This window comes from Panthera leo, chromosome F2 (assembly GCF_018350215.1).
Source record: "Panthera leo isolate Ple1 chromosome F2, P.leo_Ple1_pat1.1, whole genome shotgun sequence".
NCBI lineage: Eukaryota > Metazoa > Chordata > Mammalia > Carnivora > Felidae > Panthera > Panthera leo.
Window position 1 is genome coordinate 71,059,173 of NC_056695.1, and position 18,957 is coordinate 71,078,129.

Below are 18,957 nucleotides of genomic sequence, written 5' to 3' on the forward strand. Positions count from 1 at the left end.
CTTCTACTTTTCCTCAAGATTCATCTCAAATACAAACACCACTGTGAAAACTTCCCCAAGGCTCCCCAGGGAGAGTTATAGGTTCTGTCCACCTTGTCTCCTCTCTCTCTCTGCCCCTGCTTGGCTGTGTAGCTCTCTCAGGGCATGTTCTGTCTCCCTCTCTCAGCCCCTCTCTCCCCTATCCACGTCCCTCGTTCCTTCTTTCAAGGGAATATGATGTAGGACGTTATACTTTTTCTGTGTAAATCTGTATCTTTGTCCTCACGCTCAGTTACATTGTGTGATGTCTCAGACTGGCAATAATCTCTTATCTTTTCTGAATCCTCAATCCTGGGACACAACAGACTCTAAGTTTTTGTCAAGGGGGGGGGGGGGAAGAGAACCAACAGAAGGGAATAAAGAGGAAGGAAAGAAGAGCAGGAAATCAGTGCCTGAAGTGAGTGAGCATGGACCATGATGTGGTCCACATAGTGACCATAGAAAGGACTTTAATGCCTGTAGGGTTGGTGCTCGGTGGTCGACGCCACTGAGTCAGGACAACTGATGCTGGTAACGATGGGGCCCAAGAAGCCACTTCAGTGGTTTGCATAGGTGACAGAGGAAGATTTTAATTAAGCCTTGTAGTCTTGGGGGCCTGGGTGGCTCAGTCGGTTAAGTGTCCAACTTCGGCTCAGGTCATGATCTCATGGTTCTTGAGTTCGAGCCCTGTGTCGGGCTCTGTGCTGACAGCTCGGAGCCTGGAGCCCGCTTTGGATTCTGTGTCTCCCTCTCTCTCTCTGCCCCACCCCTGCTTGGGCATGCTCTGTATTTCAAAAACGAATAAATGTTTAAAAAAAAAAAAAAGCCTTGTAGTCTAAAATCTGATTGTTTGGTTTCCCCCTTAATAGCTGTGACACCTCAGGAAAACTGGGTGCTCATTGAGTGCATGCATCACCTCACCTGCCAGTGGGAATAACACCTTAATTCTTAAAATTGAAAATATTACCTTAAATTTATGTGAAACAAAACATTTGTAAATTGTTTAGATCAGTGTTTGGTACATAGAAAATTATCAAAAGTTAGACTACATAAGCCCACAAACGATACTAAGATAATCACACTGGGTCATAGCTCAGAGATCCATTAACATGACCCTTTATTCACAACTGAAGAAATAGGCCCAGACGTTGATTATCAGCACGGGGATGGGAACAAGCCCTTCTCATGCAGGTCCCGTGTTTTCTGACAGAAGTCACGGCTGTGAAGAGGTAGAGGAAAGGTCCTTTAAGAAAAGGAAAGGATTAGTAATCATTAGTGCCAAGAGCGATTTCATTTGCTCCTAGCATCCACCCAGAGAAGGCGACGTTCTCCTAGCTTGGCAAATAAGGAAATCAAGGATGTGGCCACTTTATGAAGACGGAGGGGCAAAGCATAGTCAGTAGTAATCCCATCACGCCCTTTCCAGACAGGCTGGCCTATGAAGATACCCCATACCTGCCATGGAATGCCATAGGCTGGTAAGAAAACGATAAGCTATGCGTTGAGTAATGAGAAAACAGCCTCCCAGTTTAGACAAACATTATTCTAAGTCACTCCTGTAGTAATGAAAAGGGAAAGTGGACTAGGAGATGAGTCAAGTCGTTTCCAAAAAAGAACATAAATTGATAGTTGGGCTAGTTGCAGAGTCCTGGTTTGTATGTTACAAAGCGCTGGCTTTGGATGGTTGCTTTGAAATGCGCGAGGAGGAGAACAAAGTGTAATTACAAGGTTTTCTTTCCTATGTCAATGTTTTTGTGTGTCTCTCTCAAAAAAAAAAAAAAAAAAAAAAAAAAAAAAAACAACTTGAAGTCTAGGAAAACTCACCAGTTAACTTGCAGTCAGTCATTTTTTAGAGCTTGGTAGGTACATACTTTCTGAATATTACTCAAAATTATGCTGCCTCGACATTTATAAACACAAAGCATAAATCAAATGTTGCCACTCTCCTGAAGATAGCCCCTGGTTTCTGGATTCCTGGGGCAAACGTTCTGAAACCTATGCATGTGGAGTATTGCCAACATACAGGTTTAAGATGCTTTTATGGTTGACACGAGAGCAATGTATATAAGGTTATTTTGAGACTGTTAACTAGATCAAAATATGTTTCCTTCATTAACAATTCCTGAGGGAGAGAGGAGGGGAGAGGGAGAGAGAGAGGAGGGGAGAGGGAGAGAGAGAGAAGGGGAGAGAGAGAGGAGAAGGAAGAGAGAGGAGCCAGTGGAAGAGAGAAAAGAAGAGTGAGGGAGGGGAGGAGTGAGGAAGGGGAGAAGTGAGGAGGGGAGGGGGGAGATAATGAGAAGGGGGAGAGAGGGAATGAGTGTGTGTGTGTGTGTGTGTGTGTGTGTGTGTGTGTGTGTATAAAGTCATCTCAGCAGTTCTGGGATCTTTTTTCTCAACTTCAGACAACACGTTTTTGTTTTTTTTTTTTTTTCAGTTTCTGTTTTCCGGATACTTCAGTTAGTAATTGGCTCACATAAATCACTTTGCAAGATGTTAAGAGCTAAGGTTACTTTGAAGGAAGTCAGTGGGAGGCTATACGTAAGGCCGTTCTGAGGGTGTGGAGAACTGCCCCATGCTGGCAAGTGGTGTTAAGCCTGAAGTTTTTTCAGGTTCTTGTGCGGGCTGCATGAGGTTCTGATTCATGTGATTTTAGTAGAGCGTCCTCGTCATCCCCTCATGGTACTGACAGTCTAGAGACAACAGGTGGGAATAAATGGAGAAAATCATGTTTCCAGGAATGAAGCCACAGGGGCCGGCCGGCATGAGGGCGTTGAGGGCTAGAACCGGCTGCCAGGTTCTCTGGAGAGACGAAGCATGAGAAGAACCAGAGGGGAAGGAGACCCTTAGAGAACACAGAGGATTCCGTCATGTGCAAGGGGACTGTGGCCACATGGTGGGAGAACCCCTGTGAGTGGGGCAATGGAGTCTTCCTTGACAGCTGACTGTATGATGTACACCTGGGTCATGGGGCTTCAGAGCTTCAGAATGGGCTTTTTTCCCCCTGTTTTTGGTTCCCATTTTTCATGTCTTTGCGTCCATCAAAAACAGCCAGAGCAATCTCCACATTATTTTTCAAATAGTTCTTTTCTCCCTCATTGGGCACTATGACAGTCTCCTCCTGTGGATAATTAGGAATCATCAGTTGAAGGATGTTTATCCTATAGACTAATGTGGAAACCTCTGTTTTCAAATAGAAGCCTTCTATAAAGAGGCAATAAGATTTATTCGAAAAACAATGGTATTTAGAATGGGGGGGTTCAAATGGTGGTCCTGCCACCTTCAAGGTGAGGCATTTGGTTCACGACCAGGCAAGCCATCTTAATCTCTTAGCCTCAGTTTCTTCTTTTTACAGAATGTTGAAGATTAGAACAGATAGTGTGTATGTGTTTAGTACAATCCTGGATCAAAGAGGTTACTCGTCTGAAACCAGCTTCCTTATGTTCAAAACCTCTACTTGGCTTTTCACTGATGTTAAACCAGTATTAATGCCAGGTTAATTTAAAAAAATATTCACTGATCTGCTTCAGTTGAACTGTCTTGAAGTTCTGAGAAAACCATCCCAGTTAAACCTTATAATACACAGATGACGTATGTCAGAATATTATCCACTGATGAAGTTATTCTCAACAGGGCAGTGGAGAGGGTTGATGGCTCCGAGGGCATTCAATGAGGGAAGGTTTTCTGACCATCTCTGGGGTTCTAGAGCTTGAGGAACCAAAACAGGAGAAAAAAAGGACAAATTGAATTTATATTGATTTCCTTTAAAATACACTTAGAGAAAAAATGATTTCTTAAGCAACTCTTTTATTTATGGCGAGGCACAAGCCTCAGCCACAGAAGGCATAAATTCTCAGATGAGAAGCTACCACGCAAACACCTAAAATGCACAGCAACTGAGGAAGCATACACCGCAGTGGAGGGGATTAACTCAAGGAGCAATGTATTCTGACTCTGGCCACCCAGGGAGTTCCCATTGATTAAGGGATATCAATAAGTTGATAAGACTCTTGACTGATACGTTCTGAGCTTGAAAGTAGGCAAGAGCCATTGGCCATTGCCTCACGAGTGCCATACCCACCTCTCACTCTGACTCCCTCTTCCCTATTGGATGTGAAACTTTCCGGTTGAGAAGGAAGCACGTCCAACATCATCTGCACCCTCTTCTCCCCTGTGGAGTGGCCTTGGTGTCAGCACAGTTAACAGGACCTCACCACCTCTTGAGGCAGCCCGTTCCAACCGCAAACACCTGCAACGATTGGACCAGTTCTTCATAGTGCCTGGCGCCCTGTGGTCTCCACCTGGTCCTAGTTAGGCTCCTACAACATCGAAGATGAGAAAAACCCCAAAGCAGCCAAGTGTTAGTAGACGTTCAACAACCCACCCCCAGTGTCTCACACGTGTATCTGTGTACACATATATTTATATTTAAACATATTGCTATAAGGAAAGCAATACACAAATTAAAAAGAGTCTTTTTAATTATAAATTTCATGTAGCCAACTGATTCTCACTAAACATTAATTCTAACATTACTTCATGCTCAGCACAGTAAGTATATTCACTGTCACCATTCAACTTTATTATAATATTATTGACTATATTACCTATACTGTACTTCTATTTGTCTTCTATCTGGCAACCACCCATTTTTTCTCTGTATTTAAGAGTCTGGAATTTTTTTTGTTTTTAGATTCCACATGTAAGTGAAATCATATCGTATTTATATTTGTCTCTCTCTGACTTAGCATAAAACCTTCTAGATTCTCCATGTTGTCACAAATGGCAAGGTTTCATTCTTTTTTATGGCTGAGTAATATTTCATTGTGTATATGTACCACTTCTTTATCCATTCGTCTATTCATAGACACTTGGGTTGCTTCCATATCTTAGCTATTGTAAATAATGCTGCAATAAAATTATACGTGCTTGTATTTTTTTTCCAATTAGAGTTTTTGGTTTTGGGGGGTAAATACCTAGTAGTGGAATTACTGGATCATATGTTGTTACCATTTTTATTTGTTTGAAGAAGACCCATACTGTTTTCCACAGTGGTTACACCAATTTACATCCCCACCAGTAACATAGGAGACTTCCCATGTTTATACATCCTCTCCAACACTTGTTATTACTTGTCTTTTTTTTTAAGTTTATTTATTTATTTTGAGTGAGAGCATGAGTAGAGGAGAGGCAGAGAGAGAGAGAGAGAAAATTCCAAGCAAGTTCCACAGTGTCAGCACAGAGCCCAACTTGGGGCTCAATCTCTTGAACCATAAGATCATGACCAGAATTGCAATCAAGAGTTGGATGCATAACTGACTGAGCCACCCAGGTGCCCCTATTTCTTGTCTTTTTGATACTAGCTACCCTGACTGGTGTGAAGTGTTATGTCATTGTCATTTTGATTTGCATTTCCCTGATGATTAGTGACGTTGAGCATCTTTCCATGTGTCTGTTGGCCATCTACAGGTCTCCTTTTGAAAAATGTTTATTCTGGTCCTCTGCCTATTTTTTTTTTAAAACAGATTAGTTTTTTGCTTGTTTGTTTGTGTGTGTGTGTGTGTGTGTGTGTGTGTGTGTTTGGTGTTGAGTTGTATAAGTTCTTTATATATTTTGGATATTAATCCCTTGTCAGTTACATTAATATTTACATACACTAATCAGTTATATTATTTATAAATATCTTCTATTCACTGGGTTGCCTTTTTGTTGATGGTTTCCTTTTCTGTGCAAAAACTTTATTTTGGTGTAGTCACAATTGATTGTTTTTTTTTGCTTTCATTTCTGCTGCCTGAGGAAAAATATCCATAAGTATGTTGCTAAGGCTGATGTCCAAGAGATTACTGCTTATGTTTTCATTCAGGGGCTCTATGGTTTCAGGTCTCAGATTTAGGTTTTTAATCCATTTTGAGTTTATTTTTGTGTATGGTGTAAGAAAGTGGTGTTATCAACATCATTTATTGAAAAGACTTTTTCCTGTTGTATATTCTTGCCTCCTTTTGTTGAAGATTAATTGACCATATAGGTGTGGGTTTATTTCTGGTTTCTTTATCCTGTTCGACGAATCTGTGTCTATTCTTGTGCTAATATCATACTGTTGTGATTACTATAGCCTTGTGTTATATCATGAAATCTGGGATTGTGATACTGGGATTGTGCTTTGTTCTTTCTCAAGATTGTTTTGTTTAGGATCTTTTGTGGTCACATACAAATTTTAGGATTATTTATCCCAGTTCTGCGAAAAGGCTTTCGGAATTTTGATAGAGATTAGTTCAATCTGTGGATTACTTTGGGTAGTATGGACTTCTTAATAATAATAATTCTTCTAATCCATGAGTATGGAGTATATTTCCATTTTTGTCTTCAATTTCTTTTATCAATGTTGTTATAGTTTTCAAAATACAGGTCTTTTACTTCCCTGGTTAAATTTATTCTTAGGTATTTTATTTATGGTGCAATTGCAAATGGAGTTGTTTTCTTAATTTCTCTTTCTTCTACTTCATTATTAGTACATAGACATGCAACAGATTTCTGTGTATTCTGTATCTTGCAACTTTACTGAATTCCTCTATCCATTCCTATAGATTTTTTTTGGTGGAGTTTTTAGAGTTTTCTCTATATAGTATGTCATGTACAAATAGTAATAGTATTACTTTTTGCCAATTTGGATGCCTTTTATTTCTTGTTATTGTCCCATTGCTAGAGCTAAGACTTCTAGTACTATGTTGAAGTAAAGTGGTGAGCGTAAGCATCCTTTCTTGTTCTTGACCTTTAGAGGAAAGACTTTCAGTTTTTCACCATTGAATATGATGTTAACTGTGGGCTTCTCATATGTGGCCTTTATTATGTTGATGTATGTTTTCTCTGAAACTCCCTTTGTTGAGTTTTTATCAAGAATGGACATTGTATTTTGTCAAATACTTTTCCTACATCTATTGAGAAGATCATATGGTTCTTATCCTTTTGCTTGTTAATATAATGTATCATGTTGATTGATAATATTAAATAATGCTAATATCCTGAAATAAATCCCCCTTTATTGTGGTGAATAATTTTTTTAATGTATTTTTAAATTCACTTTGTTAATGTTTCCTTGAAGATTTTGCTCAATGTTCATTAGGCATATTGACATGTCGTTTTTTCATTTTGTTTTTGTAGTGTTTGTCTGGTTCTGGTATCAGGGTAATACTAATTTTGTAGAATGTTTTTGGAAGCTTTCCTTCTACTTCTATTTTTTTGAATAGTTTGAGAATAGGTATTAACTCTTCTTTAAATGCTTGGTAGAACTAATGTGTTTTTCTCTTTCTAGCTCCCTTAGGTGTAAGGTTGGCTTTTTTTTTTTTTTTTTTCAGATTTTTCTTGTTTCTTGAGGTATACCTGTATTGCTATAAACTTCCCTCTTAAAACTGCTTTTGCCGTATCCCAAGATTTTGGACCAATGTGTTTTCATTTTCCCTTGTCTCTAGGTATTTTTTTATTGCTGATTTCTGAGTGGACCCATTTATTGTTTAGTAGCATGTTATTTAGCCTCCATGTATTTGTGTTCTTTCCAGATTTTTTTTTCTCGTAATTGATACCTAGTTTAATACTGTTGTGGTCAGAAAAGACACTTGGTATGATTTCAGTCTTCTCAAATTTTCTGTGGCTTTTTTTTTGTGTGGCCTAACATGTAATCTAGCCTGGAGAATGTCCCATATGCACTTGAAAAGAATATATATTCTTCTGGGTCTGGAATAATGCTCTTTATATATCTATTAGGTCCATCTCGTCTAATGTGTCATTCAAAGCCACTGTTTCCTTGATTTTTCAGGCTGGATGATCTATCCACTGATGGACATGGGGTGTTAAAGTGCCCTGCTATTGCTTTACTGTCAATTTCTCCCTTTATGTCTGTTAGTACATGCCGTATATATTTAGGTGGTCCTACATTGGGTATATAGATACTTACTGTTGTTATATCCTCTTATTGGATTGATCCCTTTATTACTATGTAGTACCCTTCTTTGTCTCATGCTACAGTCTTTGTTTTAAAGTCCATTTTGTCTGATAGAAGTATTGCTACCCTGGCTTTTTTCCCCCCACATCCATTTGCATGGTATGTGTTTTTCCATCCCTTTACTTTCAGTCTATATTTGTCTTTAGATCTGAAGTGAGTCTCTTGGAGGCGGTATATAGATGGGTCTTGTTTTTTAACCCATTCAGTCACCCTATGTCTTTTGATGGGAGCACCTAGTCCATTTACATTTAAATTAATTATTGACAAGTATGTACTTACTGTTATTTTGTTAATTATTTTCTGGTTGTTTATATAGTTCTTCTGTTCCTTTTTTGTCTTTCTTTCTTTGTGGTATGACGGCTTCTAGTCTTATGCTTGGATTCCTTTCTTATTATTTCTTGTGTATCTATGACAGGTTATTGATGTGTGGTTACCACTGGTTTCATATAGAACATCCTATGTGTATAGCAGTCTATATTAAGTTGCTGCTTGCTTAAGTCAAACAAATTGTATAAGTACTAAAATTTTACCTCCTTGATGTTTTATGTATTTGATGTCATAGCTTACAACTTTTTATTTTGAGTACCCTTGACTGATTTTTGTAGATACAGCTGATTTTAAAATACTTAGGTGTTTTAACCTCCATACTGGCTTTATAAGTGATTAATCTATTACCTTTACTAAATGCTTGTTTTACCTATGAATTTTTCCCATAATTTTCTTCTAGTTGTGGCCTTTACAATGAATTCCCTTTAACATTTCTTGTAAGTCTGATTTAGTGGCAGTGAACTCCTATCTTTTGTTTGGTAAATTCTTTATCTCTTCTTCAATTCTGAATGATAACCTTGCTTTGTAGAGTATTCTCAGTTGTTTTTTTGTTTTGTTTTTTTCCTTTCTGCATGGTGAATATTCTGCTTCTGACCCTGGCTTGCAAAGTTTCTGTTAAAAAAAATTGGCTAAAGCCTTACAGAGTTTCCCTTTTAGATAACTTTTTCTTTCTCTTGCTGCTTTTAACATTCTTTTTGTTGTTACTTTTGCCATTTTTATTATTATGTGTCTTTTATTATTATGTGACCTCCAAGGGTTAATCTTGTTAGGGGCTCTCTGTGTTTCCTGGACTTGGATGTCTGTTTCCTTCTACAGATGGGGAAAGTTTTCAGGTATTATTTCTTCCAATAGATCTTCTACCCCCTTCTGTCTCTCCTCCTTCTGGGATCACTATGATGTGAATGTTCTTACACTTATTGATGTCACAGAGTTCCCTTAACCAATTCTCATTTTTGTTGTTCTTTTTCCTTTTTGGCATTCAGCTTGGTTGCTTTCCATTACCCTGTCTTCTGGAATGCTGATCCCATCTTCTGCCTCCTAATCTGCTGTTGATTCCCTCTAGTGTATTTTTTTTTTAATTTCAGTTATTAAATTCATCTGTGTGTGTGTGTGTGTGTGTGTGTATCTTTTCTACCTCTTTGTAGAAGTTCTCATGGAGTTCATTCACTCTTAAGTCCAGTGAGTATCTTTATGACCATGACTTTGTGTGTGTGTGTGTGTGTGTGTGTGTGTGTGTGTGTGTTTTAATATAATTTATTGTCAAGTTGGCTAACACACAGTGTATAGTGTGCTCTTGATTTTGGGGGTAGATTCCTCTGACTTATCGCTTCCAGTGTTCATCCCAACAAGTGCCCTCCTCAATGCCCATCACCCATTTCCCCCCTTCCCCCACCTGCTGCAATCAACCCTCAGTTTGTTCTCTGTATTTAAGAGTCTCTTATGATTTTCCTCCCTCCTTCTCTGTAACTATTTTTCCCATTCCCTTCCCCCATAGTCTTCTGTAATGTTTTCACTCATATGTGGAACTTGAGAAACTCATGATATCTTTCTCTGACTGACTTATTTCACTTGGCATAATGCCCTCCAGTTCCATTCACGTTGCTGCAAATGGCAGGATATTATTCTTTTTCATTGCCAAGTAGTATTCCATTGAATATATAAACTACACCTTCTTTATCCATTCATCAGTTGATGGATATTTAGGTTCTTTCCATAATTTGGCTATTGTTGAAGGTGCTGCTATAAACATTGGGGTACATGTGCCCATATGAATCAGCACTCCCATATCATTGGGATAAATTCCTAGTAGTGCTATTGCTGGGTCATAGGGTAGTTCTCTTGTAATTTTTTGAGGAACCTCCATACTGTTTTCCAGAGCAGCTGCACCAGTTTGCATTCCCACCAACAGTGCAAGAGGGTTCCCGTTTCTCCACATCCTCGCCAGCATCTGTTGTTTCCCGACTTGTTCATTTTAGCCACTCTGACTGGTGTGAGGTGGTATCTCAATGTGGTTTTGATCTGTATTTCCCTGATCGTGAGTAATGTTCAGCATCTTTTCATGTGTATGACCGTGACTTTGAATTATTCATCAGGTATATTGCTTATCTTGGTTTCTTCACTTAGCCTTTTTATTTTGTCTCATCCTACACTTAAGACCGAACCTCAGGCTCCTTTTTGTCTAATCTGTTTCTGTGTATCAGGTCAGCTATGTCTCCTGGTCTTGAAAGTAGCGGCCTTGCGTAGAAGAGGTTCTGTGGCGCCCTCTAGCACAATCCCTCCTGATCACCAAGAACCAGACATCCCAGCATGTCTGGGGGTGCTGCATGCACCCCACTCTTGTGGCAGAGCTGCGTTTGCCTTCAGCCCCGCCAGCTGCCGAGCCTGCTTCGCCTGCTGTGGATGCACTGGGCAGGGCTGATCCCCACGCCGTTGAGAGGCCTGAGGCCACCACAGGCTCTTTGGCAGGTGGGGCTGGCAGTCAGGCCAGCGGTCTGCAATTAGCCTCTCGGCCACAACTGCAGGCGCACCGATGGTCAGGGGTTGCTCCCTGAGCAGCCAGCTAAGGGGCAGGCCACTGAAACTGCAGGTGCTGGTGTGTAGGGTGATTTCCCTCACTCCCCAGGGCAGGAGTCACTTCGGAGGGGTGCCAGTCCGTGATAGGGCTGCTCGTGGGGCAGGAGCCACTTTCAAGGGAGGTCTCATGAGGTGGGCAGGTTGGATGGGGGCAGGTCCACAGAGGGAAACAAAAGGGCAGGCACGCAGTTTTTTAGCAAGGTAGATGCAGAGTGTTAGCACGGGCTCCCACAAGCGTCCACCCATCTAGGCTGGGGCTGGGGGGAAGAGAAATGACACTTGCCGACAGTTTGGTTCCCAGAGAAATCTCCTGAAGACCCCTGCCCCTCCAGCACATGTTCTGAGATTAGCAAATAAATCTCTTTCATGTATACCACAGGCTCTTTTCAAATTGCTGCTTCTGTGCTTTGTCTCAGGGTGAGTTATTTATTAGGCTGGCTCTTAAAGGGTGGGGCCTCAGTTTCCTATCGGCCCTCAGGCTCTCTGAGTTAAGTCCTGCTGATTTTAAAAAGCTCCTGACATTAAGCCCTACTGGTTGTCAAAGCCAGATGTTAAGGGGACTCATCTTCCTAGGTCCCCAGTGTCAGGGGTCCCTTGTGTGGGGTCTAATCCTCTTCTCTATGCTGGTGGTGTCGCTCCTGTTTGTGGTTAGTCTCACTGGGGGTTTGGTTCCCAACCATGTCTCTGTCCCTCCTACCCTTTTCTAATATGGCCGCCTTTCTACGATTAACCATGGAAGGACCATTCTGCCAGTCCTCAGGTCATTTTCAGAGTTCATTGTATATATAGTACATGATATATATATATATACATATATATATATAGAGAGAGAGAGAGAGAAGAGAGACAGAACGAGCTATAGAGCTATTATGTCAGTGAGTCCATGGGATGAGGTGAGCCCAGAATCCTCCTACTCTGCCCTCTTTTCTGAACATGTCGGTTGATATTTTTTCATTTCTGTTAATGAGATAAAACAACAGAGACATGTTGGCACTTCTTGTTTATTAATGAGGTTGAGTAACTTTTCTGAATTGTATAGTAGTTTTCAAATATTAGAGGAGTATTTTGTCATTTTTTTTGTGCTACTCACATGTAATACCCATAGATATGACACACTTTTTACTTTATATAATTGTTTTCTATCAATTTCATAAGTCCACACAACCAACAAAACAATAAACCAAGCCTTGATTTTTAGCATTTGCTGATTTCCATTGTGTAAATACTCTTGCCTGGTAGGTACCAAGCCACCAATAGGGTCTTGCTGAACTGAAAGCAAGGAAATAATGGCAGCACAAAATGTACACTATTTCTCCCATAGAGATACACAATATAAATGGACTCAAGAGCACAGATAGGCCAAATGAAGTAAAAAAAAAAAAATTAGTAAATGAGTTTCGAATAGTTTTTATTTTAATGTTATGAATGTTCATTTAAATGTTTAATGTAAATTTGAAGTTTATCTAGTTTGTCAATGATGGTTCTGTTTAAAACTAGCTCACAAATTTTTTCATATGAAATTTATTGTCAAACTGGTTTTCATACAACACCCAGTGCTCATCCCAACAGGTGCCCTCCTCAATACCCATCACCCACCCCCCATCAACCCTCAGTTTGTTCTCAGTTTTTAAGAGTCTCTTATGGTTTGCCTCTTTTTTCCTTCCCCTCCCCTATGGTCTTCTGTACACTTTCTCAGGATCCATGTAAGAGTGAAAACATATGGTATCTTTCTCTGTATGACTTATTTCACTTAGCATAACACTCTCCAGTTCCATCCATGTGGCTACAAAAGGCCAGATTTCATTCTTTCTCATTGCCACGTAGTATTCTATTGTGTATATAAACCACAATTTCTTTATCCATTCATCAGTTGATGGACATTTAGGCTCTTTCCATAATTGGGCTGCTGTTGAAAGTGCTGCTATAAACACTGGGGTACAAGTGCCCTTATGCATCAGAACTCCTGTATCCCTTGGGCATATTCCTAGCAGTGCTATTGCTGGCTCGTAGGGTAGTTCTATTTTTAATTTTTTGAGGAACCTCCACACTGTTTTCCAGAGTGGCTGCACCAGTTTGCATTCCCACCGACAGTGCAAGAGGGTTTCCATTTCTCCATATCCTCTCCAACATCTGTTGTGTCCTGAGTTGTTAACGTTAGCCACTCTGGCCGATGTGAGGTGGTATCTCAGTGTGGTTTTGATTTGTATTTTCCTGATGAGGAGCGACATTGAGCATCTTTTCATATGCCTGTTGGCTATCTGGGTGTCTTCTTTAGAGAAGTGTCTATTCATGTTTTCTGCCCACTTCTTCACTGGATTATTTGTTTTTCGGGTGTGGAGTTTGGTGAGTTCTTTATAGATTTTGGATACTAGCCCTTTGTCTGATATGTCATTTGCAAATATCTTTTCCCATTCTGTCAGTTGCCTTTTAGTTTTATTGATTGTTTCCTTCACAGTGCAGAAGCTTTTTATCTTGATGAGGTCCCAATAGTTCATTTTTGCTTTTAATTCCCTTGCCTTTGGAGATGTGTCAAGTAAGAAACTGCTGCGACTGGGGTCAGAGAGGTTTTTCCCGTTCTCCTCCAGGGTTTTGATGGTTTCCTGTCTCACATCCTTTATCCATTTTGAGTTTATTTTTGTGAATGGTGTAAGAAAGTGGTCTAGTTTCATTCTTCTGTATGTTGCTGTCAAGTTCTCCCAGCACCATTTGTTAAAGAGACTGTCTTTTTTCCATTAGATATTCTTTCCTGCTTGTCAAAGATTAGTTGGCCGTACTTTTGTGGGTCCGATTCTGGAGTCTCTATTCGATTCCATTGGTCTATGTGTCTGTTTTTGTGCCAACACCATGCTGTCTTGATGATTACAGCTTTTAGTAGAGGCTAAAGTCTGGGATTGTGATGCCTCCTGCTTTGGTTTTCTTCTTCAATATTACTTTGGCTATTCGGGGTCTTTTGTGGTTCCATACAAATTTTAGGATTGCTTATTCTAGCTTCGAGAAGAATGCTGGTGCAATTTTGATTGGGATTGCATTGAATGTGTAGATTGCTTTGGGTGGTATTGACATTTTAACAATATTTATTCTTCCAATCCATGAGCACAGAATGTTTTTCCATTTCTTTGTATCTTCTTCCATTTCCTTCATAAGCTTTCTATAGTTTTCAGCATACAAATATTTTACATCTTTGGTTAGGTTTATTCCTAGGTATTTTATGATTCTTGGTGCAGTTGTGAATGGGATCAGTTTCTTTGTCTTTCTGTTGCGTCATTATTAGTATATAAGAATGCAACTGATTTCTGTACATTAATTTTGTATCCTGCGACTTTGCTGAATTCATGTATCAGTTCTAGCAGGCTTTTGGTGGAAAATAAAACCATCAGCTCTCACAGTCCACTCCAGCACACCATCACTTATATAGACGCTGTGATTCGAACTGCTGATTTTACAGATGAGGAACTGGGGCCTTGGGCAGAAATGAAAATGGTCCAAAATTCAGTAATTTGCTTTGGGTTTCGTCAGCAGAACCATGGATTTGATTCTTGTTGTTGCTACTTTACTATCTGAGGGTTTCTAATTAGGCTATTTGACCTTCTGAACCTGAGATGCCCTTTGTGTTTTATAGAAATAATAATTACTAAATAGAATAAAAAGATATCTCCAGTCCTATACCTTGCACAGTAGCTGATACTTGGAAACTGCTCCATAAATAAGTCATTATTAAGAGGTTCATGTGAGCAGTAAAGGTAACTCTGATCTCAATGCCACATGACCACCTTTCCAATCTCTATTACTTAACTGTCCGACCCAAGGTCTTTCAAAAACTCGATACTCAACTTAGCACTTGGTACTAGTAACACAATGGTAACACAATTATTTTCTAAAAATTAGTTTTCTTCTTTGTCTATATTTAATAGCGTCATGAATTAGGGACACCTGGCTGGCTTAGTAAAGCGTGTGCCTCTTGATATCAGTGTCGTGAGTTGGAGCCCCATGTTGGGGGTAGGGATTACTTAAGCCCTAATTCAGGACACTTGTTTTTTTTCTTATTTTGGTTTTATTTTTGCTGAACTTCCCACAACTAGGAATTAAAGTCTGAGTGTTTTATTTCGAGAATGGCATTGGTGGGGCACTGGGGTGGCTCAGTCAGTTAAGTGTCAGACTCTTGGTTTCGGCTCAGATATGATCTCATGGTTTTGTGAGTTTGCACACCGCATTGGGCTCTGTGCTGACAGCAAGGAGCCTGCTTGAGATTCTCTGTCTCCCTCTCTCTGCCTCTCCCCTACTCATGCTGTATCTCAAAATAAATAAATAAACTTAAAAAAAAAAAAGAATGGCATTGGCAAACCAAAATGTGTTGAGAGGAGACTTTTATGATAAGGGATCTCGAAGCTATTGTGGTTTCAGAAAGTTGAAGGCAGTGAGTTTGTCCTGGAGAAGATGAGACTAGAGACGAGTATTAGATGGAAAATCATATAAAACATGGAGCTTATTTGACCAGGATTATAATACCAACTTAATCATTGATGTTCTCCTTGAGCCTCCGTGAAAACATAGCGGAAATATTAAGTGAACACATACATGAGTGATACATAACTCACCCAAAATTAAGCACTGTTTAAATAAAATTGTGGGGTTTACTAACATCTCTTGAGCCTGAATTCCCTCAGTGGTGGTAATGAGATGACGACAGTCTCCACAATAAGTTATCGAGATTACAGTTATGTAACAGAGACAATGGTACTTGGGGCACTGGGCAGATGGTTTCTATCCTTATTATCATTCCTCAGCTTACTACCTGGCTGATCACTTGAGTCCCTCAAAGAGCTGAGGAGAAACGGGGCAGGAGCTAAGCTATATGTTCCAGGGGGTCTGTGTGCTTCAGGAAAAGTCACAGGTTTGGAGCTCTGGCTTCACGAAAACAGTTTTTGGATGGACAGAAAGGAGTCTTAGATTAAGTTTTGGGGGACACTGATATAAGCTTAAATAGCCAAATAACTCACCTGTGATCCCTACACCTCTAACTCCACGATGATTTTCAAAAAGACTGTGAAAATATGATGGGATAGATTTCTTAAAGCTGGTGAGTGGCAGAGTATATACCTAGGTCGGCACATGGGTCTGAGCATGTTTGGGGACAGGGACAGGGAACCATATGGCAAAGACGGTCATTTTACCTACTCCTGTCTATCCCTTGATCGTGTACTCATTTAAAGGGCTACTGTTGATCCTCTCTGGTAGGTAGGTAAGGCCAAGTGATTACATTCTAGCCACAGAGACAAAGGCATAATTATTTTCTAGAATTTCTGTCAAGGATTCTTTAAAAAGAGTCAATATGGGGGCCCTGGTTGGTTCAGTCGGTAGAGCATGCCACTCTTGATCTCGGGGTTGTAAGTTTGAGTCCCACGTTGGGTGTAGAGATTGCTTAAAAATAGAATAAATGAATGTCAATGTCATTTTTTTTCTTCACATTTTAAAAAATTTCCTTCTGGCCTGCAACTGGGACGTGATGGCTGGAGTTCCAGCAACAGCTGTGTAGGAGGATAAAGTGACTTTGGGAATGAAGTGATGAGGTACATCTGAATGACAGAAGGAATCCAGGTTCTTGCTTTTACAGGATAGTCACAATCTTGTAAATCTTACATTTACCTTCAGATTCCCTTTGACATGACAGAGAAATACACTTTAGCCATAATTTTCAGTCCCTATGACAATGTCAGACATATTCAAAGTCAAGGAGAGGACTCTACATTTATCCTGATCATTGAAGCCTAGGGCATTAAGTCAAAGCCACTAATATCTCTATGGGCAGAGAGACTCCCAGTGACATCTAGGTTCATTAATAATAATTAATAGTAAGGATGTCGACAGCTAAGCCCATGAATAATGAAGTTTCTATATTAAAAATACAGAGGAGAAAAAAACTACTGACTCATGCCTTTGGCCACTTCCAAATTGTTAGGAATTTCCCGAATCAGAGATTTTACCACCTGACCACCTCTTTTATTAACATTTGTGTATCATTTACTATGTGGTTAAGTACCGTTCTAGGTACTTTAAACACACTGACGCATAGAATTGGCCGAGCAACCCTTTAAATTTGGTACAATTACTGACCTTCCTTTCAAGTCAAGATACCGAGGAAGACTTCAGTTGTCTGAAGTCAGGAGATAGAAAGTCAAATGTCGAACTTGGACTATCTAGATCTAGAGTCTACACTGGTACCAGTACTCTATGTTGTCCACTAAGAGAAGGGAATCTTGTCACAAAGTTGGCTTAGAAGCCCCTTGCTGACTTAGTTCCACCTCCTGATGGAAACAAATTTCCAAGGGAAAAGTGGGACAGGAATCCATTTAACTTGACTTTTTAGAAGATCCTGGTATGGCTGCTACATTTCTCGGACCACCTTGTGGAAACTAAGTGGTTTGCGCAATGCGCCTATCATTCATCAAGGTGCACATTCAATATTAATATTGTCCTAGAGAAGAAAGAGCCAGTGCAGGGTTACCAGTCAACCAAGATCAAGAGAGTGCGGCCTAGTCTTCTCCCCAAGATCTTTTAGTGGCTTTTTAAAAAATATAGAAGTTTATTGTCAAATTGGTTTCCATACAACACCCAGTGCTCATCCCAAAAGATGCCCCCTTCAATGTCCATCACCTCCCCTCCCTCCCACCCCCCATCAACCCTGTTTGTTCTCAGTTTTTAAGAGTCTCTTATGCTTTAGACAAATGTAAACAAATGTGAACACAGAGAGCCCCCATTAACGAATGACCAGTACGTGCAAAGTACTTCTAAATAAAAGGCACCTTTACATCTTAGGCTATAAATATTATTTTTTGTAGCTGAGTGGCCTCAGTACCAGCACCTCAGTGGCAGCTTTGAGATTTGGGCCTAAGTCCAAAATCCTACGTTTTCCTTATATTACTGCACACTACTTTTCCAGCACAGAGATCAAAAGCAACACTGTGCTTTATAAAAACAATCTCATCCTTCTTTCCTTGTGCCTTTTCATGTCTTAGTATTTTCATAATAAAGAAAAATGGAAACATAAACGTTTGGAATCTACAAGTCAAGATATTCAAAAGGTAAATCATAGATATGGAGAACGGATTGGTGGCTACCAGCGGTAGGGGTTGCAGAACAGGAGAAAGGGGTGAATTATACCTTTTAGAGGTATAATTCCTTATCAGCACATCTACTAGGGGACATTCTTCTAGGTATATTGGGTCACAGTGAATACTTCAATCTTTCTTACCTACACAAATCTTACTGCAAATGTTGAAATGAAGGCCCACAGAGGAGAACGACTTTACCAAGGTCAGCTGATCCCCCATATCCAGGTTTGGGAGCCCCATTTCAACGCTGCCTTTCCAAAAACAAAATATTCCTTTTCTACAAGTATCTATTTTCGTCTCTTTTCCTAAGCCAGCAATCAAATTCATTTGAAAAGTATGGAAGAGACGTGTAAGTCTAACTTAGTCTATTTTTAATGCATGAAGAGATTACCCTTGTAGGGTAAACTGCGAAGTATTCCAACCTTATTTAGCACATGGAAACAAGAGGGAACACAAAGGCCACAGCTGAGCCCCTCCTCTCCCCTGCCTTTCTAACACTGAGGGATAAGTTGGTAGTTGACAGAGAAATGGCTGCCTGGTAGGGACGCCCACCCCCATCATTACCCAAGGCTGCTGAGAAGAGGAACCCCCATCATTACCCAAGGCTGCTGAGAAGAGGAATACCCCTCAAACGCGGCCTGGTGAAAGTGCTTAGAAACAGTCTGAGCTGAAACAGTGCCCTTCTGATTCCATTTATCAGTGGTGGTGGTGGCATCTTTTGAAGTGGATTCCTTCAGCCTTGGCAGGAGCACAGAACCACCCACAGAGGAGGAACTACCACCCACAGACTCCATGAGGCTCCTCAAGGAGGGGGTACCCCACAGCTGGGTCTGGCCTTGCTGAGAGCAGGCTGCACCAGGGAAGAAGAGGAAAACCCGCCGACTCACGTCTTTGGCCACTTCCAAATTATTAGGAATTTCCTGAACCGGGGCTTAT

At 40.3% G+C, this 18,957-nt stretch overlaps 1 long non-coding RNA gene across 2 annotated transcripts in view; it reads right to left on the bottom strand.

Annotated features, from left to right (window-relative positions):
* Positions 1-1,174: 1,174 nt before the first annotated feature.
* LOC122211056 overlaps positions 1,175-18,957 on the bottom strand; it is a 401,702-nt gene continuing 383,919 nt past the window's right edge. For both annotated transcript variants that reach the window (XR_006198452.1, XR_006198451.1), the window contains 2 exons: positions 4,097-4,334; positions 1,175-1,261 (listed from right to left, as the gene is read on the bottom strand). This is a non-coding gene — a long non-coding RNA (uncharacterized LOC122211056). The remainder of the gene's footprint in view (positions 1,262-4,096; positions 4,335-18,957) is intronic.